The sequence below is a fragment of the Stomoxys calcitrans genome, chromosome 1, assembly GCF_963082655.1.
Source record: "Stomoxys calcitrans chromosome 1, idStoCalc2.1, whole genome shotgun sequence".
NCBI classification, from domain to species: domain Eukaryota; kingdom Metazoa; phylum Arthropoda; class Insecta; order Diptera; family Muscidae; genus Stomoxys; species Stomoxys calcitrans.
This window is the reverse complement of record NC_081552.1, coordinates 105,382,214-105,409,280: the sequence shown is the minus strand read 5'-3', so window position 1 is coordinate 105,409,280 and position 27,067 is coordinate 105,382,214. Positions and strand designations below refer to the sequence as shown.

The 27,067-nt window shown below is 35.7% G+C and overlaps 1 protein-coding gene and 1 long non-coding RNA gene across 3 annotated transcripts in view; both read right to left on the bottom strand.

The window, feature by feature from the left end:
* LOC106093455 (glypican-6) overlaps nucleotides 1–27,067 on the bottom strand; it is a 423,383-nt gene that overhangs the window by 94,254 nt on the left and 302,062 nt on the right. The window lies entirely within an intron of this gene.
* Nucleotides 11,943–12,695, bottom strand: LOC106089148 (uncharacterized). The gene is made up of 3 exons (XR_001221563.1): nucleotides 12,640–12,695; nucleotides 12,347–12,448; nucleotides 11,943–12,282 (listed from the first exon to the last, which is right to left on the bottom strand). It is a non-coding gene; the product is annotated as an uncharacterized LOC106089148 (long non-coding RNA).

Here is a 27,067-nt window from a genome sequence, read left to right as displayed (position 1 = left end):
TTTAGTTTTGCGAACTCTGGCTGCAAAATTTTCACTTTTTTTGTAGTGAATTTTAATGAATTCTATGCATTGTTGAGGCATCTATCGTTCTATTTTTAATAATGGAGAAGTTTGTCAAAATTCAAGGAATGAAAGCTTTAAAAGTGACAGCTTCCGATACACCGAGTGATTCAAAATAACACCTCTTGTTGGAAAACCCTTTATTAAGCTCATCCACTTCGGTGAATTGACCTAAATTTAGTAAAATTAGTAAACATTATGGACTATGGATATATGGACTACCAAAAAAAAACAGGCACCCCACTTAGGCCGATATGTTCCTCCATAAACCCCCCTTAATACGGATTATCCAAATATAATACATCACAGAGATATTAAACAATGCTACGATGGACTCAATATACAACATAAAGGACGGAATAGAATTCAAAACGAGAATCAACGACCAAGAGCTTAAAGACACGGAATAACTAGTCTCGTTCGATGTTGTATCCTTGTTCCCCAGTGTTCCTGTCAATCTGGCAATATCGACAATAAAGGAGAAATGGAGAATTATTCAAGAATATACAAAAATTCCAATGGATTTACTTATAGAAATATATGACGACGGGTTTTATGAACAAAAAAAGGACATGCCAATGGGGTCTCCATTATCGCCGATTGTAGCAGACATAATAATGGAGGAACTACTAGACAAATGTATTGATAAACTGACGAGCAAACCGCGATTTTTGACCAAATATGTAGATGACATATTTTGCATAATCGACAAGAATGAAGTAGAAAACACACTCCGAATATTGAATTCATTCAATAAACAGATCGAATTTACAATGGAATGCGAAACAAATCGCATGCTATCCTACCTTGACACAATAGTCCATAGAAAAGGCAACAGATTGAAGCTCGATTGGTACCAAAAAGAAACAGCATCGGGAAGGCTCATTAACTTCTATTCAAAGCATCCAAGGAGTATAAAATCAACACTGCCACAAATTTTATCGATAGGGTTTTTAAAATAAGCGACAAATCCTTCCACATCGAAAATGAGAAGAGAATTCGAAACATACTAGAGCAACAAAATGATTTGCCAAGAAAAATGGTAACGGATCTAATAAAACACGTGAAGAATAAAAAGGACAGGGATACGAAGGAACTTGCACCAAGAATTTATAAAAGGACAACATATATTTTAGGCTTTTCGGAGAGATTTGATAATTTCAACATTTACAACAAAGACTCATACCAACTGACACTAAAAAGCGGCAATACCGTCAACAACCTATTTAGCAAGACTTAAACCAGGATAAGGAAAGAGGAAGATTCGAACGTGGTATACAAGATAAGCTGCGATGGGGACAAGTCCAATATATGCTCAAGGGCATATATTAGCACTACAAAAACAGAACTGAAGACAAGGGTTTCCGCTCATAAATCGGATCAAAAGGCAAAGGATAAGCCTTTAGAACAGAAGACTGCACTCACAGTCCACTGTGCAACTCGACTACATGTACCAAATTTCAAGGACGTCAAGATATTAGCCCAAGAACCTAACTACAAAAGAAGATACACATTAGAAATGCTGCACATAATTAACACCCCATCTGCCGAACGTATGAACTACAAAACGGATACAGACACCGTGCACCAATATATAGAAACTTAATACAAAAATATAAGCAATAGACTAATATAAGCAATAGACAACAAGCTTCAGTCATTCTTGTGTGGTGTAAGAAATAAGTTCACTTGTTATAACATGTAATTTCTGTTTTCAAAGGTTAAATTTTAATCAAATTCATATTTTGTTTCTGTGCTTTTGCTAAATTCTGTTTTATGTTGCTATAATCTTTTTAGTTATCCATTCCCTGATAAAGATTACCGACGGTAATCGAAATATTGGAAAATTTTAAAATAAAACAATAAAAAAACACCGACATATGTTTTTTTTTTTTTTTTAATTACATGACCTCAAGCCGAACTATCCACGAAATTAAAATTAGTAAACTTCTTTGTTTGTTTCCTTCGATACGGCCTACAATCCCTTCATTTCAAAACAGATTCAGAGGAATACAAAACGACAAGTGTTCACATTCAACTGCGGAATGTTTCATTTTGAAAAATCATTAAAATAAATTTCCTAAATCCTCCTACTATTACGCCCGCTTGACATAACTTGATGTGATAATAAACCCACAACAAAGGTCCTATAGGGGAAACAAACGAGATATGGGGACAGATATGGCAAAGCGTGTCTGCCTATGTATTCATGGGAAGATGTATGAATTAGTATATGTAATTACCTTTCACACATGCATACATCCTCGTATATGTACATTTTTAACTTCCCGCATGAGCTTTCCAAGCGAATTGTTAAAGTTCTGGAACAACATTAAGAAACATTTCAACAACTTTGGTGGGAGGACTTGTATATAAAGTCCTATAATTTTGATAACTTGTCTATCATCTAGGGTGGACTAAGGGTCTGGTCGTTGGCACCACGGTTACTAGTTTTTATGGGCCACACGATAGACAATGGTTGGTAATTGTTATGAGTGTGGTGTGCAGGGCATTGAACATGAGCCGCAACAACAACAGGACTTACAATATATAATTAAAAATGTTTTTAGGCAGTTATGGATATAACAAGTTCAAATGGCCATAACAGCAACAAACACAATGTGGCCTTTTGCTCTGCTAGCGCTAAGCAAACAAACAATAAAGCACAAAAGTGTTGGCCAGAATGGACTTATCTTAATTGTTTTGCTTTGTGGCAAGATAATGAATGATGATGATGACGATGACAATGACAATGAAGGGAGGCATAGCCAAAAAGGACAACTCATTCTCTTGTGCTGTCGACTAAAGACCAGAATAGAGTTAATAAATAAATGATGTGTTTTTTACTACTCTGTTTGTCAGCGATAAAATTAATTAACATAATTTGTTACAAAGCGTTGGGTTGAAGTGATTTCACCCATCGCAATAAAATCAACCAAATTATGATGCTAAACCAATTGAAGCATAATAGGGATTTGAATAACATTACAAACATTATTTATGAGAAATTAACATATCTTAAATGGTTCTGTTTTGACCCCCAGCAAAATTGTTGCTTCCAAAGATGTAAAAAATTTAGTTTTTGGGGATGCGGATCTACTCCAAAACTGCACTTAATGTTGTGATTTTAACATGGAGCCGTCGCCGAAAACTGGACAATTTTCTTACATGATGTACCAAAAATTCTACAAGATTATGACGAAGCTTCTTTTAAAGCACCTAGCTAAAATAGTCGAAAATTGCGTACCACGCTCAACCGAGGATATTTCACTTTGAAGCTACTAAACATGCAGTTCATTCATAACTTCCCTAATTTATATTTAACAGAAGCGGTTAAACGTATCACAGTAAATCTTATTCTACATTACTTCCCAAGATGAAGACAAACTTCGACATTGAATGCTGTTTTTTTTTTATGGTAACCCGTTGGGTTACAGCCTTGTTGACCAAGGCATTTAAATGGTTCGATTGAAATATTCAAAAGATAAAAATAATTTTCTTAAACAATTTTTATATAAATAAAAAATAACATAAAAAGGAGGAAAAGAACTCACTAAAATACTATATGGGAAACTGTTTTTTTGCGTGTTCGGCAGTAATGCGTTTTCAATAACTTAGCAGATTTTGAAGTTCAAACAGCAGTTGTTGTTAGTTGGAATAGCAGACGCCAAAGCAGCAACTCTTTGTTTGCTGAAATAGCAGCTATGTATGCTTTCCCGTTTTCAGCAGACAAGTACTTCTTTGCTATTTTAAATCTTTGCTATTTTAAATAACAAATTTCGTTGAGTGTAGGGTTTCTACTTTCCATTTTTGGAACCATGGCATTCGTATTTTACATTCGACGTTTATTGTTGTCTCAGGTAATCGGTCCGAAAATTCTGCCGTTCCGATTAGTCAAGGGCGAGGCACTGCTGAAAGCAGCATGGTTTTTGTTGACAGAATTGCCATCTGCCATGATGTTGCGTAACAATGGGCTGAAGAGAAAATTTTTGAAAAATAGTTGCCGAACCGAGAGAAAATGTACATTTAGTACCGAAATCGGTACCATTTTACCAAATGGATTGAACAAGAGCTCTGAAATGCGGCAGTAGGTGCAGCTAGGAAAAATATTTAGTTTGACTGATTAATTTTTTCAAAATTCGTACATTTTGGTATCAAAAACAGTGCAAAATATTACGAAATAGTTTATCTTTGTTTACAGCGATTGGCGACAGCTAGTATAATGCTATTTGATAAAAATTATCGTAGTCTGGACAAAAATACCATAAGCGAAACGTTAGAAAAGTACCAAAAGAGGAGGAAAACGCACTTTTAGTGACGTAATTCGTACTATATTGTACTTTTTTAATAGACTGAGCTACAGATCAGGAATTTAGGATACAGATACACCTTGACAGCATGTATTGAAATTCGTACATTTTGGTACTAAAACGTACAAAGTGGTACATTGTTTAGATATTGATCTGCAGCTCACCACATAATGATACTGTTACACCTCCACAGTATCTACCGGGCAACTAGAAAAGTATGTTGAAATTCGTACATTTTGGTATTAAAATGTACAAAATGGTACTTTCTTTACAGATTGAGTTACAGCTCTCAAACTTGAAAGACATTTTTGAAATACAATTAGGTACCAAAATCTGAATACAGGTACACCCTAACGTATCGGGCGACCAGCAGATTTATTTGAAATCCGTACATATTGTACCTTCCTTGCAAATTTGGCTTCAGCTCTCCAAATTGTGATACAGGTATATATCGACAGTATTTATCGGCCAACTAGATTTTTGTTTTTTAATTCGTACATTTTGGTATTAAAATTTACAAAATGGTACTTTCTTTACAGATTGAGCTAGAGGTCGTAAGTTTTTGAAACAGGTAAACCTCGATAGTTTAAATCACTCGACTTTAAGATTTTTTTTTGAAATTCGTACATTTGGGTACTAAAGCTTATAGGATGGTACTTAAGCACAGATTTTGAAAAAACGTTAAAAATTTTACTTTCTTTACAGATTGAGCTAAAGCTATGAAATTTTGGATACATGTACACCTTGACAGTTTATAGTGGGCGATAAGATTTTTTTTGAAATTCGTATATTTTGGTACTAAAGCGTACAAAATGGTTCTTTTTTGCCAATTGAGCTAAAGCTCTCCAAATTGGGATATAGGTACACCTTGACAGTATGTATCGGGCGACAAGACGATTTTTTGAAATTCCTACATTTAGGTACTTAAATGTACAAGTTTGTACTTTTTGTACGTATTGTGCTGGAGCTCTGAAACTTGGGATTCCGGTACACATTGAAAGTATATACCGGCCAACCAGAAGAATTTTTTTTGAAATTCGTATATTTTGGTACTAAAACGTACGGAATGATGCTTTCTTAACTGACCGATACACTTTGAGAGTATATTCCGGGCGACTAGAGGAATTTTTAAAATTCATACATTAAGGTACTAAATTGTACAAAATGGTATTTCGTTTGCAGGTTTAACTACAGCTCTTATGCTAGCTTATAATATAGTTCAGGCCAGGGCCGCCACAAAATTATTTTTCTAAAGTAATGGAATTGTAATGGAATTTTTACTAAAAACAAAGTTTTAATGAAATTTGTTCTTAAGACGTAACACTCTCCTAGAACAAAACCTTAGACGGAGCCAGAACCCATCGAAATTATTTATATGTTGAAAGTTTGCTTAAACATTAAACAACTTATGGTTGATGATGCATTTTTTCTAAAGGCAAGATTTTTATGACAAATCAAAGATGACATTTCTTCAAAGGCTTAATTTTAATATCTTTTTTCTAAAGTCTAAATTTCAATGAAAAATTCTCTAAAGACACACTTCCGCCAAGCGTTGGGCCTACCCCGAAATTATTTGTTATAGCTAAAATGTTAATAAAATTTGTTATGTCTGCTCATTGCATTTTGCGACACTACATGTTGCCTAAACTTTTTATGTAAAGATAAAACTTTCTTTGTAAAGATACAACTTTAAAGACATTGATACCCACTTTCGGGACCAATTTTCTGGGGGTCCACTCCTTTTCCAAAATACACCCCAAACAGTTATTTTTTACTGACCATCGCAATATGGAGCTTATATAAAGGTATTTGGGAGTAGAATACGAATTTGATATCCAAATGTAGGACTATGGATTTAAGGCAACGCCCCTTCCCCAAAACACCCCCCAACGGGTCAAAATTTTTCGACCATGCCAATATGTGGCTTAAATGTATTTGAGATTAGAAAACGAATTTGATAACCAATTTTGGGGCCAAGTGTCGGGGGGACCGCCTCATCCCCAAAAAACCACTAAATCCGACATCTTGAGAATATCGGGCTGAAATAAAGTATTTTAAGAGTGGAGTACACCTTGCATTCAAACTTAAATTCGTAGACCATTAAAGATCATATGGGATTCAGATCAACTTATATTGTTAAACTGTTAGTCAAGCGATATACTATTTTCGTAGCATGGTACTCCCCACTAAAAGCTTTTTAATTGTCGAAAATAAATATTCAAAGGAAAAATTTGTTCCATATAAAGTAAAAGAAGGCGCAGCGAAGCGGGCCCAGGTCAGCTAGTAATAAATAAAAATTAAATTGAATTCAATTGTATAAAATAAATTAAACAAAATAGATCATAATAAAATAAAATAATGTAAGATAAAATTAAATTAAATAACACAGAATTCAAATTTGTTATCGTAGAAATTTTTTTTTTGCCTGTTCAGCAGAAATACGTGCTAAATATTTTAGTAGATTTTGTAAATTGATATATCACACGTAAGTGTTACACAGAAGTTAAAACAGTAGCCCTTTGTATGCTCTGAAAAAGTCTTTTATTATAAATTTTTTTTATATAAATACTAGCTGAACCGGGACCGCTCTGCTGCGCCTTCTTGTACCATGCTACGAAAATAGTATATGTATATCACTTGACTAACAGTATAACAATATAAATGCCTTAATCTGAATCCCATATAATCGTTATTGGTCTATGAGTTCGCTCTGAAGTTTTAGGGTCATTAAGGTTTAAATGTTAGATGTAATCTTAAAAGACTTTATTTAAGCCCAATATTCTCCTGAAGTTCGATTTAGGGGTGTTTTCGGGAGTGAGGTGATCCCCCGATGTCCGATTTTGGGGTTTTTTGGGGGTTGGGGTGGTCCGACAATTGAATATACGTTTTCTAACCTTAAATACCTTTCATTTGAGTCCCATATTATCGTGATTAGTCTACATATATATTTGATAGGTTTTGGGGGTGGGGCGGCCCCCCTAGGTACCTAGGTACTCCATCCAAAACTTGAGTACCATTTTTATTTCTAGGTTACCATCTCCCCTTTCATTGGGGTCCTATATTGTCCCGATCGGTTCACTTTTTATTTCGGACGGTACTCTGGGGGCGACGCTCTAATTACTTGGATCCAATTCTTGACACCAAATTCGTATTCTACTTCCGAAAACTATTCATTTAAGTCCCATATTGTCCCGTTCGGTCCACTTTTATTTTTGGTGGTATTTTTGGGGTGGTTTTGGGTTTTGGACGGCTCGCTAGGTACTAGGACCCAATTTTAAATATTATATTCATTCTCTACTCCCAAATGCCTTTTATTCGAGTCCCATATATTCCCGATCACTCCACTTTTGATTTTGGGCGCTACTTTTGGACCCAATTTTTAATACCATATTCTTATTGAACTCCCAAATACCTTTCATTTGAGTCTCATAATGTCCCAATCGGTAAATATGTCCTGCTGGTGGTATTGGCGGTTGGGGGGGCCCCTCAGACACCAAGAAATATTTTTTTATGTGAGTGTGACATTTTTATGCCAAGTTCGAACTCTACTCTTACATTGCTTTCATTTGATACCCATATTGTCCCAATCGGTAAACCCATCCGTTGGGATGGGGCGTCCCCCAACCCCCAAGTAAACAAACAAAGCGCAACAATTTCAAAATATTAACGGACTCGCGTTGATATTTTTAGTAAGTGATACTACAGAAGCGATAGACCAGGCTTTTGGTGGGAAATGCACCCACGACCCCCGTATTGGTAGTCAGAGCACGCTACCAACTCAGCTGATGGGGCAACCTACTTTTTTCAAATTATTGGACTATTTTCTATCCATAACTAAAATATACAATACTTTATTCTTAGATTATTTTTTTTTATATTTATTAGCGCTTCTTTGTTTTATTTCTGTTTTGCTGCTAATTTAAGGTCATAATTCATTAAAGCTTCGTTTGGGGGTGCATAAATATTAAAAATTTTATATATCTCCGTTTGCGTGGTGGAGGTTTTTTTTATAAATAACAGCAGATGAGATTTATAAATAAAACAAAGAAAAAGTACACATTAGCACACGAGAAAAATCGATTTATAGATTAGTAGGTGAAAAACATAAACATATTTCATGTCCTTTCAACCGTACGCAACATTGCGTGTGTTCGCTCACAACCGCACACAAGCCGAGGGGACAACGATGGAAAAGTCCTTTTCATCCACCCTCATGGAAACAAGGAAACATCAGCCGCAGGAAAACAAGGCACACAAAAAGCTGCCATAACTAACGAAATTCATTAAGCTAGATGGATATGGCCAAATAACAACATGATGCATGCTTTTACAACGTCCTAGCGTTCCCTTTATTTATCCCCCTGCCCCAATACGAGGCGTTCAACCTACGAATACCTTGAAATGTGCGTGCAAAAGAAGAAGCAGAAGAAAAAACTATGGCGATTTGAACATAGTCTACGAACAGGAGTATCAAGAAACCGGATTCAAGTTCAAGCAACTACCCCCTTGTCCCGTCTGGATGGCATAAAAGCAACACAGGACAATAATGGATGTCGGCACAAAGGTTAACACAAAAAATTGTTCACTTAAAACACCACTGGTTTGGATACAATCAACCCAACTCTATTCCAGCCCCTTTGTCATCGCCCAGCGATGTCATTAATGTTTTAAGTATGTAAAGGAGTCTATGAGACTACTACGATTCTGGGACCAGAACTAGCAGTAGTAGCACGTTGTAGGCAAGCGAGAGGAAACAGGATTCCAAGGACAACAGTGGAAAGACATTTAAAATGATTTATGTTGGCGCACTCACACGGAAGGATCCAATGCTTTCACAGCATGCCACAGTACAGGTCACATGAAAGGCGAAATTTCGGAACGGGAATACCAAATCCAAAAACAAAGAAAAAATTCCATACAAACTCAAGTAGTGTTAGATAAGGTCTATGTTGAAGCCAGGACTGAAAAAAAGAACAAGCCATTAACTCTTAGTTGATTTTGCATTGCGCCCTGTTAACGTGCTTTATGCAAAGCCTATGAAAAATAACAATTTATTCCCGACAATGATGGTACACTTACTTTCATTATTGTACAAACGCTACAAACAAAAGGGTGCTAAAGTTAAACTTTTTTATACACTCTAGACAAAATTGTGGTTGTTGAGTGGAAAATGTCAAAAAAGCGTCTTTTAATGGAAAGAAGTTAAGACATTAAAATCCATCGCTTGAAAAGTAATAAGAAAGCCGCTCAATAACTTTACATTAGAGGACTATAACGTCCTTATAAAGTTTAACAGAAGTACGAACATGGCTAGGTTAGGTAAGGTCAACAAAATGGCGTTGACCTAGCGCCCCATGCCCCTATGGTTATGCAACTAAGCCAGTAGCAGGCTTATTGTGTAATGAAAAGTATCCTTGAAAAAGAATGGAAAAACTCTATTACAGGAACTCCGTGCTGCTAACATAATACCCAATTGTCTTTCATTCTTGCATTTAAGTCGGTTCAAGTCCGGTATCGTAGCAACACCCAAGCATCGGAGTCAACTGTGTCATGGCTAAGTCGTCTTATAATTAATCGACTAGTAGGAGTAAAACTACGCAGCAAATGTCCAACATCAAAATAAAAAAATCCTACTCTAATACTTTTATAAACGTAGTATTAATGAACGTAACTAACTTTGTTTATTGTAAAACCTTTAGTGGCTTCGTCTACGGTAAAAATACCTTCCTTTTGTTTTAAAACCCAAAAATCGTTAATTGCAAAATGCTTCAATAGCTTGAAACGATTATATGTGAAGTACCTTTGTACTTGTACCTTTGGTCTTCTGTACAGGACCAATAATTATTCTCTTGTGTCTCTCTTGCTCTCCTGAGAGAAAGGGTGAGTATTTGAGCGTACTCACTCTATTACATATTAGTCTGTTCGTACACAGGAAAATAACCCATAGGCTTGCAAATAATTGCAATTGTGTGCCCGTCACCGATACAGACACATTCTCGCACACAACTTTTTTTCCGTTTTAGTTTTGACTGAGCAAAGAGCGTGAAAGCAGAAATTGTCAATTTTTTTAAGTTACGATGCAATTATGCTGGTATGTCCAATGACAAAAATCAGGTATGACTGCCAGGTGTAAGAAAACACAACCAGAATTTCTAAGGCACATACATTGTTTGGTGCCATTTACGGGATAAATCCATCCATCACAAAGCAGGTATTTAAATGTGCGAAAACAACAACAGTTTTTTTTTGCTTTCTTTATAGCATAACAAATACGAATAGATCATAATACAAAACCATAATGGGTTGTGCGAAAATGAAAGGCTTTTAATACAATTGTGTATCATAACATCGAAAAAAATCCAAATATAATTTGAATGGGTTTGATTTACCAACTGAGATCTGCGTGTAATCGTAGTCCTTATCAATATGCACAATTAATTTTAAACGTTTGACGTTAAATTTATAGAGAAAAACTAGTTGAAAACCCGAATAACATGTTCTATACAACACGAATGAAAGATATTGTCAGGATAAAAAAACTTTAAATATGTCACAAATTCTTCCCAGAAATTTATCAAACAAAAACATGTACTTTTATCGTAAACAAAGTCCAACGTTTTTAAGAAGAGAAATTTACCTGGCCAAAATGTCCTTTATGACAAACGAATGAATTTTTGCGTGTAGGCACTCGGTATTTTAGCAAGAGCGGGTGCTGCCCGGTTTCTCACTGAGACTCTCCATACGATACCGTTGAGTGTTCGCGACTGCAGTTGCAGCTGCTCCGTACGGAGCATTCCACTATCCTCAACCTGTGGACGCGTCCGGTAGCTCGCAGCTGAGCTGCTCATGACCACGATGAACGCCCAATCGATGGGAGATCCATGGAAAACGATACTCGGATTTGATTTTTTGAAGTCAAATTTGTACACGATTATGCTGAAATTTGGCATGTGAAGTACCTCTGTGTCTTCCTCGTCAGTTTAAATCGAAATAATGATCAGCGACCCTTCAAATTATATATATTTTTGATCGTCTGGACATTCTATGTTTATTTAGTCACGTCTGTCCGTTCTTCTGTCTGACTCTCGGAAGCACGCTTACTTTTGAAGGAGGAGGAATATTAGGTGCTTGAAATTTTGCAAAAATATTTCCCGATTTTTTTTCTTGAATCCATAAGGGCGCAACTCTTATCTTCTATTACGGTCTCCAACATCCAAACCAAGTATGGCGTTCATCAGTAGATAACCTGGTACAGCTCTTGACAAATGCGATGAATGATTCGGTGTTGCCGAACTAAGCACGCTATTACGTGTTTCATCAATTATTGCTATCTACCAAATTCGCTATCGTTTTTCAGTTCTTCGGCACGATCTAACGTTCCTTCATTAAAAGGAATAACGAACTTTTTACTTTGATTTGATTTTTAAAGCATGGCATTTTTTCTCCAAGTGTATGCCAATGAAACAAATTCAACACACAACAACTGGCATATCCTAAGAGCGTTTCAATGACTCCCTTTCCAGACTGTTGCTGCTGTGTGCAACAAAATTGAATGTAAAAAAACAACACGAATACAGCACATGAAAGAAATGTTAAATTTTTACCTACTTTTTTAGGGGAAAACGTAAAGTTGTATTACAATATTTTATATACTCCGGCTGCTCATGGTTGGCTGGATAACTGGCTGGCAGACGGGAAGACTGTCTGGTTCGTTGTCTGCCATTAATGTTGACTGACGCTGGGTTGATGATTGCGATAGACTTAAACTACCCCCAGACACTTCCACCATCCTTCCAACCATTGCTGGGGGTTTCAAGTGCTTTTGCCGCGTTTTGTACTTTCACACAGTAGCTAACCGACGGACTATATTCATTCAGCCAAACCGTGTTTATGTGTTGCAAGTGTTCGTCAGCTATGAGAACAAGAGGGAAATGTGTTGCTGTTACTATCTACCATTCACTGACTACAATACTTACTGACTCCAACACTGACTACTATTGTACTATTGTTGTCCTTATTCATCTATCATATCAAGTTCAAGTTGGCTGATTGGAAAGCTTAAAGAGTGAGCAGCATATCTTGAAAAAGTTACAAGCATTTGTAACAGGCATTCAGAAAATGGTAATGGTTGTCATCATGTGCCATAGCGAGCATATGATGGTAAAAGAGAGAGAGAGAGAGAGAGAGAACTTAATGTGCAATTTCAACATTTTTTGTTAGCCCTTCGTTGTCCTGGCACAAGTTCTCAAATAAATGTGTGTATGTGTACCTTGATTTGGGCCGACTTGAGGGTCGTTGCCTTTATTTGGCTCTTTGAACAAAAAAGTTTTATTGGGGGAACATTTTTTGTATTTTTATGACATAAAAATTTCACTTTCAATGTCTAGGTTGTTTCCTAACAACCAGAGAATACCGAAAACATAGTAAAACAAGCAAATTTGGAGGAAGGACAACCAACTGCTTCAAGCAAACATGAGAATTGATGTTGCCTTTACGAAAGTTACAAAAAAAGACCAACATTTCTTGGACAATGTGTGCCGAACACTGATCAAGTGTTAGAGGTGTTGGTTGAGGGTAAGGGTAAGTTGGTGTTGTCTGCCGTTGAATCTCACTCGCACACACTTAGCAAATATTGAATGAAATTGCATTAGAATTCAAGAATTTAATTTAAACATAGCGGTGGTTTTCGCAATTGCCGTCTGGTGCCATAGATGAATACACCGACAAAATAGGTCGTTTGCATCATAGAGTCAACAAAAAGGAAAAATCTACTAACAAGGTATTTATTTTTATACCCAAACTCTTACAGTGGTATTATAACTAGAACTTAGTGCATTTCTTTGAAACATCCAGATCCAGAGAGATGGACCCATTAATAGGTATACAGATCGACTCAGAATCACTTTCGATTCGATTCGACTATGTCCGTTTGTCTGTCTGTCTGTCCATGTAAATTTGTGTAAAAAGTACAGATCGCAATTTTCATCCGATCCTCTTCAAATTTGGCAAAGGCATTTGTTTGCCTAAAGACGAAGCCTAATGAAACGGTAAAAAAATCCCATCCCATATATATTTTCGTCCGATTTGCACTAACATTGCAGTAATATGGTCACTTGTTAACCTTTTTTCACGAAATGGCAGAAAAGATTATCTTATGACTCTCGACATTAATGGTGAATTTCATAGAAATCTGTTCAGATTTAGATATAGCTCCCATATATACATGTATCGTGCGATTTTCACTGCTACAGCCGTAACAAACGTCTTTATCTTATTAAAACTTTGCATTCCATAAATTGGTATTGGCCAATTTGCACTTATAAAGTAGGTGTAGTCGGCACCGCCCGAATTTTACTTAAGCAAATGGTTTGCCATGATATGTGATCATCAACGCAACGACAGGCAACCACATCAAAAACACATGGGCTGTCAGAGATTGTCATGCAGTGGCAAGCAAGATGCCATAAACTGTATAGGCAGCAACACGGCCTACCTGCATCACTGAGTCAATTTTGAAAATATTTAAGAAAAGAAAAAATTTAAAAAAATTTGTAATCGCGTTAAAAAGCGATTACAGATTTTTGCGATTTTTATGGTACTGTATTATAGTCCATATTGTGTGCGAGTTTTTCATCTATTGCAACTAGCCAGTAGTTGTCTTGCATGAGAGTAAAAACGTTTTGTTCTTCACTTAGAAATTCTCATAAATGTATAAAATGTATTTTTTACCATTTATGTACATAGTTATGGATATATGTACTCCATATTTTTCACTTCCATCCAATCGTTTCTTTGCAGAGCTCACTCGCGAATGACGGCATGCTGTTTTGTTTTTGATGTACCTGTACCTGATGATTGTGACCTACCTGCCGCTGTTATTGCATGCCATGCCGCTGTCTGTCTATGTCTACTTTCCACTAATCGTTTAGTACACTTTTTGTGTAAAAATCTCGAATAAACGATTTGAAGGAATAGTCGAAAAGAAAGTTGCACACAGAAAAAAGCTGCATAGAGATATTAGTTTTGATTTACTTATGTTGCTGCTAGGCAAGAATTGTTTCCAATTTTTTTGAGATGCATTTGGGTACTTTATTCTCAAGTGCTACGATTCATTGCTCTTTGGTTTACCATAAAAAAATAGTGTAAATTGAATAGTTATTTAAACGGAAGGCATTGTATGGTAATATCATTACATGGTTGTATCGAGTTGATGAATTTCAGCAACGGTTTGTGCATATCCAAGCTAAATTTTTGGGATTACCTCCTTATAAGTGTAAGATTCATCGTAATAGTTTTATGTTTGTGAAAGCTGAATAATGGATTTTTTTTATCCATTAAGCGTTTATGTTCGAGTATGGGCTGTAAAGGACTATATCTTTACATTGCCCCTGGACTGGACTCCAGATTTGAAATATTCAGCTCCTAAACGGCTGCTAAAGTTAGGAGCTAAAGTGCTAAAATTTGGAAAAAAAAATGTTATGATATACTCATCCCAGTCCATATTTTGATATGGCTTCTATATAGATCGATCTTCAGATTAACCATCTTAAGCCCATAAAATGAATACGGTCCATAATGGCTCACCTTTTGGTGTAGGTCCCATACTTACGTAGCTCCAATTTTCGATATCAATGGCCTGAAACCCACATTTTAGTTTCAATTTGTCTAAAATTTGGCAATCGATTTTTCTCGGCCTAGCGAATATTCCAATCCAATCCATAGATGAATCGACCAATATTTTATATTAGCTCCTATACAAAGTCACATATCACCACATATAGAGATTTTTACACTGATTTGTTGGGTTTTATAGAGGCAGTTGCAGGGAATATGTGCAATAAAATGTGAAAGACCATTTTAAGCTTTAATTCAAATACGAAAAAAATATGGCTTTCAGATAGCGGGAAGTTTGATATAAAAATGCGCCAACTTTGCATTTAAAACTATTCATAATACCTCCCCTTTATGAAAAGACCTCCTAGTCAGAATGAGGTCCAAGTAGCAGTAACCCGACTAAAGAACAATAAGGCAGCAGGAGCCGACGGGTTACCCGCTGAACTATTTAAGACCGGAGGCGACACGCTGATAAGGCGTATGCATCAGCTTATCAGCGCAATCTGGCTATAAGAACACATACCCGATGATTGGAGACAAGTCGGAATGTGCCAACTACAGAGGAATAAGTCTCCTCCCCATCGCATACAAGATACTCTCGAGCGTACAGTGTGAAAGATTAAAACCTAAAGTCAATCAGATAATTGGGCCCTATCAATGCGGCTTTAGACCAGGTAAATCCACCCTAGACCAGATATTCACACTGCGCCAAATCCTGGAAAAGACCCTACCATCTCTTTGTTGACTACAAAGCCGCCTTCTATACTCCTTTACGTTCGAAGGTATTTCAAGCCATGTCTGAGTTTGGTATCCCTGCAAAATTAATAAGACTCTGCAGGATGACACTTGTTGATACGCGTTCCTCAGTAAGAAAAGGAAAGAATCTCTCCGAACCATTTAATACCAAACGAGGTTTCAGACAAGGAGACAGCCTATCGTGTGATCTCTTTAATATCCTGCTGGAGAAGATTATACGAGATGCAGATGTGAAAAGATATGGCACACTAATCACAAGAGAACACATGCTACTCGCCTATGCCGACGATATCGATATCATAGGTCGGTCACCGGAAGTAGTAACTGCAGACTTTGAAAGAATCGAAAGAGAGTCAGTGAAAATGGGTCTGGCAGTAAATGGAGATAAGACGAAATGGGTGGTCTCCACTCCCAAAAAGCCTTGTACAACCGAGCAGATAAAGAACTTGCAGAAAGTTGGGAACCACAACTGTGAGATAGTCAGTAACTTTATCTACCTCGGCACCGCCGTAACCGAAACGAATGACACCAGTTTTGAGATAAAGCGAAGAATAACACTGGCAAACAGATGCTACTTTGGACTAAGTAAGCAGTTTAGAAACAAGGCCACCTCTCGACAGACGAAGATTACACTTTACAAGACACTAATACTACCCGTGCTGTTATATGGTTCTGAAGCATGGGTACTTGTGAAATCAGATGAGGCAGTGCTTGGAGTATTTGAGAGAAAGATTCTTCGTAAAATATATGGGCCAGTTTGCGTTAACGGAGAATATAGGCGACGTATGAACCACGAGCTGTATGACGACGATAGCATAGTTACACGCATCAAAATACAACGGCTGCGTTGGCTAGGTCATGTTGTCAGAATGGATGAAGAAGCTCCAGCAAAGAAGTCTTTTGTAGGCAAACACAGTGGTACACGCAAACCGGAAAGACCAAAAGCCCGATGGAAAGATCAAGTTGTGGGAGACACTTCGAAACTTGGTGTCAGAGATTTTAGAATAAGCGCAGAAGATCGAGGCGCTTGGAACGCTCATCTACGTTCGGCTAGTGGAACAAATATTCTGTCATAGCCAATTAAAGTAATGTAAGTAAGTGTGAAAAGACAAAGAAATTATCATATCTTGTTCGCAAAAGATTACGAAAGCTTGTAGAAAATATGACTAAGTATCTCATTGAGAAAATTTCGCAAATTTCGTATTATTTAGTAAAAAAAAACTTTCCCAAAGTTGAAAATGTTACTAAATTATTAAAAAATTTTAAACTACATATCATACTACCGAAGAAATTCCAATTAATTCATATACTTAAAGTAAAAAAAGTAAAAAAAAAATATTTTTATATTGAAATAAATCGCGTTAACATTTCGCGTATAATATTTTAAAGTATTGATCCACATGAAAGGGTGCTGTTGGGTTGTTGTGTTTCTGTCAATCATGATGATGATTACGCATATGACAAGCCGACACAACATGTATGATTTTACTTTTGTTGGCCCTCTTACTCTCCCATTGTAAATATTCAATCAGTACCTTTTAAAATCTAGAAAAGTGAAGTTCTTTTGTATTGTATTTTGTATTTTTATTGTGATAATACCCATACAAAAGACTAGATCATGTATAAAACAAGTAAGAGCGTGCTAAGTTCGGCCGGGGCGAATCTTATATACCCTCCACCATGGATCGCATTTGTCGAGTTCTATGCGCAGAATGTCCTTTTAGGCAAACAAAGAATATTGAGTAATATATTAGTTCATTCGGACAAGAATTGCGCTTTGTAGGGGCTCAAGAAGCAAAATCGAGAGATCGGTTTATATGGGAGCTGTATCAAGCTATTGATCGGTTCAGACCATATTAGACACATGTGTTGAAGGTCATGAGAGAATGTACAAAATTTCTGCCAAATCGTATGAGAATTGCGTCCTCTAGAGGCTCAAGAATTCAAGATAGAAATGTTTAATACAGTTGTTAGAAGTCATAACAAAACACCTCATGCTAAATTCCAGCCAAATCGGATGAGAATTGCGCACTCTATTAGCTCAAAAAGTCAAGACCCATGATCGGTTGATATGGCAGCTATATCAAAACATTGACCGATTTGAACCAGACTTAGAGCAGTTTTTGGAAGTGATACCAAAACACCACGTGCAAAATTTCAGTCAAAGCGGACAAGAATTGCGCCCTCTAGAGGCTCAAGAAGATTTGCGCTATATTTAATACAAGTATTGGAAAAGATACAAAAACACCACGTGCGAAATTTCAGTCAAATCGGATAAGAATTGCGCCCTCTAGAGGTTAAAAAAGTCAAGACCCGAGATCGGTTTATATGTTTTCGACAGACAGACGGACGGACATAGCTAGATTCACTTAAAATTACATGATGATCAAGAATATATATACTTTATGGGGTCTCAGACGCATATTTCGAGGTGTTACAAACAGAATGACGAAATTAGTATACCCCCATCCTATGGTGGAGGGTATAAAAATATGGTGAGGATAATCGTACACTTTTGATTTGCATAAAATAACTAAATAGCAAATTTTAAGTTCATATGCATTTTCGCATTTTAACAATGTGTGTCAACATAGGGGTTATATTAAATAAATAAATTTGCTAAAAATTTTGTTTAAGAAAATATTTATTAAAGTTGATAAGAAATGGTTAAACAGATTACAATTGTTCATAAATTGTTTAGAAAAAGATTGAATATGTTAAAAAAAAAATTAAAAATGAAAGATTTAAACTGTTTTTCGATACTTAAAGTTTGGATATTATTGGGAAGAGAATTCCAGAGGCGTATTGCACTGATAAAAAAAAACTGTTGCTCTGATATGGGATATTGGTGTCGTATTTGATTCGTTTGCTTGCCTCTACTAGAATTAGCATAACGAAGTATAGCAGACAAATAAGACGGCTTATTTGTGTATATCATTTTGTGCAGTGCCAGCAGAGAACGTATTTTAAGGTATGCATCGAAAGAGACACCATATAACTGTCTGGCAAAGTCCGATATTCGATCTCTCCTACGAAAACCAAAAACATATCTGGAAACATCATTAAAGGCAACATGTAATTTATGTTTAAGAACAGTATCACAATTTGAAAAAATTTCACAGGAATATAAAAGTTTTGGCAGGATGTATGTGTTTGCCAAGAGCATTCTGATTTCTATGGGAGTATACGAGCGTTTTCTCATATATAAGGTTCTTAATACACCATACGTTTTGCCAACTGCCGAGTTAATATGATTCGCCTGCGATAATTTATCATCAAAAATTAGGCCAAGTTTCGATTGCAGAACCATTAATTGCAATGTTAAGATTTAGCGGAAATTTTGACCGATTTCTGGAAATGGCTATGCATTTTAACTTCGAGGGATTCAATAGAAGGCCATTCGGCCACGCATTAATACTGTCAAGGTCGTTATTTAGACGAAATATGGTATCATTTATTTTCTCAGCTGACGTGCTTATATACAGTTGAACATCATCGGCATACATATGAATACTAAAACTCTGCAACTGTTTTGGGAAGGACTTTGCTGTAAAAAGAAAAATGGAGAGGGCCTAATATTGAACCTTGTGGGACACCTGGAAGGCATCTAGAATTACAATTTCCAACTGATACAGATTGGCTACGATTAGAAAGATAGAAATGAATCAGATATGTTGAAGATTTGGAAAATGAAAAAAAAAACAATTTAAGTTTAAGACAGAGAATTTTTGGGGTAAACAGAGTCAAACGCCTTAGAATAATCTAAAAGAACCAGAAAAGTGATTTTGTTGCCGTCAACAACTTTCAAAAGTGTAGTAGTGTAACTGTGCTTTGGCCGAAATCCTGATTGGAGTTTGGTTAAAAGTGAGTTATCCGTTGCGAAATTTGTTTGTTCAAATATCTTCGAAATGTAGGGAAGTATGGCTATAGGTTTAAATTCTTGATTATTTTTCGGTACCGGGACTACTCAGCAGCTCGTTGATATAATATTGTTAAAGATATAACCAATGTAGGACAGAATATGGGGAAAAATTATTTTTAAAAATTTTGGGATCAATTAGATCAGATCCTACAGCATTGGATTTAATTGATTTGACGGCATCGATGATGCCAAATGGTTCAAAGTGTTCGAATTCAAAGGTTATATCATTGTCAATATTACAAAATACATTTCCATAAAAGTTAATACTGGGCCTTGGTAGAGATATATTTAAAAAGCTTTCATTAATTGCTTCCAAATCTACATTCTCATCAAGTGCTATGTTATCGCCCCCTATTCCAGTTGACTTATTATGCCTCCAGGTACCTTTTGTGTTGAATGCCTTCTGAAATTTCCATTATGAATTTCAAGTATCCTAAAACGTAGTGCTTTAACTTGTTTTCAAACCATGGGCTTTCACTACTCAGAAGTGTTTTTGTCCTTATTGGGACATATTTGTCAAATAAATAATTGATATTTCGCTGAAAAAAGTTTGCCTCTCCGTCAACATAGGACATGGTAAAGGTTGGGTGGCATCACCCAACAGATCCAATCTCCCAATCTCTTTTTAGGTTCAATAACTCACCGAAATTATACGAATCATCAACACACATACCTGGGTTTTCAGAACGCCTTAATAACTCGGACATATATGACAAGAACAACTTTAGGTTAGCATTCAAAAGTAAGAATACCGTAGGTAGTTTAATTAGTAGGACAAAGACTAAGGTAAAGGCCAAAGACAAGTCAAATGTTGTATACAAAATACAATGCGATGGGGACAAATCAAATGTATGCCCAATGGCATATCTAGGCACCACTCGGACAGAATTAAAAACTAGACTTTCGGCACATAAATCCGATCAAAAAATTCTACACAAACCAATAGAACGAAAGACGGCACTAGCCTCGCATTGTACTTTAACTGGACACATTCCCAACCTTAAGGATGTAAAGATTTTAGCGCAAGAAAACATTAATAAACGAAGATACATGCTTGAAGTGCTTCACATTATTTATACACCCACTGAGAAACGAATGAATTTTAAGACTGACACAGAGCACAGTGCACAGATTTACAGGAGTTTAGTAAATAAATATAGGCAATAGAGAGTGAAAGCTTTCAGTATACTTTTCACATCGTCATAAGAAAGTCATTTGTAATTGTTAAAAATGTAATTATTTCATAAAATTATCTGTTATCTGTTTGTATATTTTTTATGAAAAATGTAAAATTTTCAGTGAACTTCCCAGAAGAAGAACACCGGTGGTGCTCGAAATATTGGAGTTTTCAAAATAAAACAATTTTCAAAAACTTAAACATCGGTTTTTAATTATTGTTCCATGACCTAGAGCCAAAACAACCAAAAAGTATTTAATAAAACATTTAAATAACACAAAGTGTCAAGCGTTTTTATCAACAAATCAATATTAGAAAGCCCTTTTTTATCGATAATCAAATATTCCAACACAGTATTGCAAATATCAATACCACATTTTATTTTTACAATGTTCTCCATTTTTGGGCACGTTTCGAATGCATTCAATTCTTCCAATTATATATTCATACCTGGGATTTTTCTGCTTTGGTCTCTTCAAATTTACACTATAAATTACAGCATTATTATGACTTCCAACAAATGTGTTGAGTATGGATCAAATCGGTCCATAACTTGATATTGCTGTCATATAAACCTATCTGGGGTCTTGAGTTCTTGAGCCACTAGAGGGCACAATTCCTATCCGATTTGGTGAAATTTTGCACGACGTGTTAAGTTATGACTTCCAACATCTGTGCCAAATATGGATCAAATCTATAAAGTCTATAACCTGATATAGCTGCCATATAATCCGATCTTAAATCTCGACTTCTGGAGCCACTAGAGGTCGCAGTTTTTATCCTATTTGGCTGAAATTTTGCATGAGGTGTTTTGTTATGACTTCTAACAAGTGTGTCAAATATGGTTCAAATCGATCGATATTCTGATATAGCTGCCATTTTAACCGATCTGGGATCTTGACTTCTAGAGCCTTCAGAGGGCGTAGTTATTACCCGATTTGGCTGAAATGTTGTACAACGGCTTCTCCCATGACCATCAACATGCGTGACCATATAAACCGATCTCTCTAGTTTACTTCTTGAGCACATCAAGGGCTCAATTCTTACTCAATGGCTTCTATTATGGTCTCCAACGTTCAATTCAATTATGGTCCAAATCGGACCTTGGCTTGATATAGCTCCAATATTAAATCAATTATTTTCCTTTATTCTTTGTTTGCCTAAAAAGAGATGTCGGTAATAGAACTGGACAAATGCGATCTATGGTGGGGGGTATATAAGATTCGACCCGGCCGAACTTAGCACGCTCTTACTTATTTTCCTTTAACCATCCATGGATGCACAAAATGAAAATGTAATTGTGTTTGGTTATTTGTTGGTGTATGCGTACATATATTGGCTCATTTGCACTTCTGTCCGGGTCTCTTGCTTTTTGTAGAAACAGATACATACCGTTTATGCTATCAAATAACAATTTTAATTCGTGCAATTAAAAATTTATTTAGTTTTACGTCTTCTTTACCAATCACATGACATGATTCCATGCACAATAGTGTTTCAATTTAAAAAATTATTGCTCACTTTTTTAAAAAATGCTACTATTAGCCAACACCAAGTTTAATTGTTAAAATTTACGTCAATATATTTTCTGTGTTACAATTCGAAATATGATATATTAACACATTCAGAATATGAGCTTCTAACCCAGGAAGGCTAAAATGATCATCAAAGAGTTTTGCCAACCTTGTGGGAATCAACATTTCTTTCTAGTAGCCCCACCTTGTTATACTCCTGCTATTTAATCGGTGAATAATTACCTGGACTTTAAGACTCAGAGATAACCGCCTTTACCCCACGTAATGATATTAAAGTAGGATGCTGTAATTCTTACAGATCCTTTTACATCTAAGCATATGCTGCTAAACTTTGTTTCTTTGCGTGCATGCAATAATCATTCGACTTTATTTGAATTGTAAGTAAAAAATGCGAAGATATATTCGAACTGTACGTTTATTGCGCTATTCATCTCCAAATTACGTTAAACGACCATTTGACGATATCTAAATTTGCAAATTTCCGTTTGATGTCGGAAATGAAATTCAGTTTCAAAGAAAGTCAAATGGGAGTTTTGGGGATTAACCTCGTTACAATTTAAGGTAATTGTTTTTTTTTTTTATTTTTTTTTTTTTTGGGGGGGGGGAGGGGTGTGGTAAACAAAAAAAATATAAAACAAGGGAAAACGAAAGAAAATTAAATTACGTTCCCGAGAATGATTGACATATTGATTGAGTTTTTATCGACAAATTAGGGGCAATGGGAAACAATCGGCGATACAGGAAATTAGGCTGTTATATCCCATGTAAATAGGCGCTGGAAGGAAAATGAGAATCATTTGAGTTTATGGTAAATCCATTGTTGTAGAATTCATTTAAATTCAAATGTGAGTTTTTGGCATTTGCTTCTTTTTTCTTCGTGTCAAATATGCAAATAAGCCCCGTGGCAACGAGGGGGAAAATGCCAGTATTCGTATACCAACATTTAAGCTAATCTGCATATTTTCGAAATAGATATCTGCACAGCAAAGAATCAGCATGCATTTAGGTTTTCCTTTCAAACACCCCTTTTTGTGTGTTTGAAAGGAAAACCCATTTTGCATATTTTTATAAAGCAATTTTTGATTTGCAGTGAAAAAAATTGTTTAACTGCACTTTATTCTATTTTTGCATTTCACTCATTTACATTTTTATTATATTTTCAAAACAAAACAAAAAACAGAAACCCAAACCAAACCGAACCAATAAAGTCTGGAAAAGTACGCTCTAAACAGGAAAATTAAGTCCATATGCAAAAACAAGAACTTTTGAAATGAAATAAAACCGTTGCATTTTTTCTCCTTTTTTCTCTAGTAGAATTCCATGTTGCACCAGCCACCACTTCAGGACCAAAAGGCAAAAGCCAACAGCAGCAACAGCAGCAACAGCATGGGAATACATTAGCCTCGATTTGAGATGACAGCCCTCACCACTGTCTGTTCAAATTGTCAGCGTATATTTCGAAGCTGTTTGGCTAGAACATTTCCAGGGTGTGCTATTAACTTTTTTGGTTATAAAAAATGCTTCGAAAAAATGTTAAACCCACACCAGTCTTGCTTAGGCTGCCACTATGAACTCGTTAAAATGCCTGGTTACAGTGCCACGAATTGAATAACCCATGCCAGGAATATGTAAAACGCAACAAGTACATTTACATAGGCGTATGTCAACAACAACAACAAAGTTTATGACTGAAGTGAAAACTGAACTAAGCCGGTGTCGGCCAGGTTACGAAAAAGGGAAAAAAGACCACCAAAGCAAAACAGCCAATTTTAAAGATAGCAAGTAAAAACGTATTAAGTTCGGCCGTGCCGAACTTTCGAGACCCACCACCATGGATATAATAATTATCAAAATGTATTTCACTAAAAAAAGGGTACCGTATTATGTAGTAAAAAAATTTCCCAAAATTGGTATTACGCTTTACGAAAATTTTCTCTTTTGTAATGAAATTTTGCTTAAGTATGGTAACATATTCTATTTTCAAAGAATTTGCAAACAGCTCATATACTTATAATGGGTATGGAAATTTCCTAAAATATATTCTTTATTATAAGTTTAAAAATCTTAAATTCTCGTTTTAAAAATACTTGCGGAAGGGAATATTATATCCTAAATTGTAATCTGTGACATACCAAAAAAAACTTTGTATGGAAAAAATAGTGTTTGGTGTTGCTATCTTTGGCTTTCCTTTTCCATTTGCATCTCCGATCATTGAGCTCGCTTCGAAAGAGAAACAAACAAAAGAAGAAAAAATAATTTTTAGCAAATATTTACTGAAGCTTGTTACCATATATTTTGAGGAGATGTCAGCATGAAGTCCACCACGTTTAGTTTACAACTTTTTAGTTATTGAAATGCACTTTTAAGGCATTTTCATTAACTTCTTCTACAAGAAGGCTCCTTTACAGAACAATCAGCATGTTTTGTTATGACTTTTTCATAAATTTTCATGAACGAAAGAAACTAATTGAGTTTTTTAGGTATTTCATTTACACATTATAAACAAAATTCATTTGTGTGTACAATACTTTGTTTGGCGGCAAATGATCAATAATGGATCACAATAATCCTAATTTAATATTTTTTAACAGGATTTCAGAAAAGTAGATGACAACTACTTGTCGACTTGTGTGGATATGTTTTGTCTGCCTTTGCATGGGAGTAGGATTTTTGTTGTTGGACAATCGTGTGCGTACAGTGGCGTGGCGATCAGTACATGTTTGTTTCGTTATTTGGCAAACAGTTTGGTTTGTTTTTTGAAGGAATGAGGTCTGGAAGAGAGCTACGGAAAAAAAAATGTGGCAAGATATTACAGATGTACACCAAAACTAAAATAATAAATGACCCTTTTGTGAATACTGAAAAGGCTTGACAGACGGTAAATATGCGGTCTGACATTTTAAAGAGCATGGAAAGGACTAAAAATATCTCAGTATGGATGTGCTGAAGAAAGTCATTGTACGAGAGGGAGTTGGCTAAAATACCGGCAGATATATTCGTGCAGGTTGCAACTCGTTTTTTGACCGACTGAGAGCAACAGTCAAGGCATATGGTCATATGGAACAAAAATGAATGGATCATTAAAATCAATTTACATTCACACATTTTTGTCACATGAATTAACAAAAAATTTTTCACACAATTGTAGTTTAAATTTATAACTCTTTGTCTCAGCTACTCTGTAAGCCCCGAAGAGATCTATCTTAGAATTCCGTGCTGCTCACAAAATCCTTAAGTTCTCCAGTGAAAAGCTCACAATTTGCAATATTGGATATTCCTTCATTATGCGTCTTACAATTATCGTAGTTGCATTTCATCTTAGTACGCTGTATTGCACAGCCTTTATCGGCTGTAAAATTAAGCAGCCTATAGAATAGAAATAGTTCCCGCTTAAAAATTTGAGCTTTTACCGTTTTATAAGTGCCAAAATTGACATAGAGTTTTTTGTGTAAGACAATTTTTCAATCCATTATTCTATATGGCTCTCCCGTGATCCCCACACGTTAGGACGCATATAAAAAGTTTACAGATTTGTCAGATTATTGGGATTATTCCACCCAGAGGCTTCATATGCTATCTGGTGTCAAATTATTTGATATACGAATTGCGGAGGCGATGGCCCGTTTCAGACAAAATTGCAGTTCTTTACAAACCCTCTTATCAGCAACCTCTTTGAAAACACTTTGTCCTAATACCAACTATATGTCAGAATTATTAATGCTTTCCTTTCTTTTATTTCACTACAACATATATTTATATTTCCTCTTTTTTTTCTTTGTTTATATTCTTTCCCTTTTTTTCTAAGACTTTTATAAATTTTTATTAAGTTTCCCTTATCGAGAGTTTAAAATTTTTGAATAAAAAAAAAAATAAAAAAATATAAAAACGCATAAGAATTTACCTCATAATTATATTCAAAATATGCTGAAATTGAGTTCAGATATCCAAACTTATAGGAAATTTAAATTTGATTTTATTACACTCCCATATACCTAAAATAAGCAATTGGTATACACCAAGTGACAAATCATGGTCAATTTTACTTACATTTAGTTCAATTTTCAATCATTTGGGTTTCACTTTCTTTTGAGTGTATAACACTACTATATCCATATTAATATCCAAATATAGTTCGATCTTAAATGTATTTGGTCTTAATACAACTCACTGTTCTAAATTTCAGCGAAGTCGGGAAATAAATGCGCCTTTTATAGGCCTAAGACCCAAAATCGGCAGATCGGTCCATATGGCAGCTATATCCAAATATGTTCCGAACCATTCGGATATCGACGGGTCTTTTAAAACTCACTGTTCTGAATTTAGCGAAATCCGGTAAATGCGCCTGTTATAGGCTTATGACCCTAAATCGGCATATAGCAGCTATACGTAAGTATACACCATATTCGGGTTGGATATCGAGGCACCTAATGCAAATGATTGTTGTTTAGACTCTAAAGCTGAAGATCGGTCTCTATGGCAGCTATATCTAAATATAGCCCAATCTGAACCGTATTCGGGACAGAAGTTGGGAGCAGGCATCCGCTCCGGCAAACCTGTTTCTTTTATGACCTCTAATATTATTGTCAAGTATAGTCTCAATTGGCCCATAACTGTATATAGCTCCATATAAACCGATCTGCCGATTGTACTCTTTGGACCCCTAGAAGGTGCAATTATTATCGGATTTTTTTTT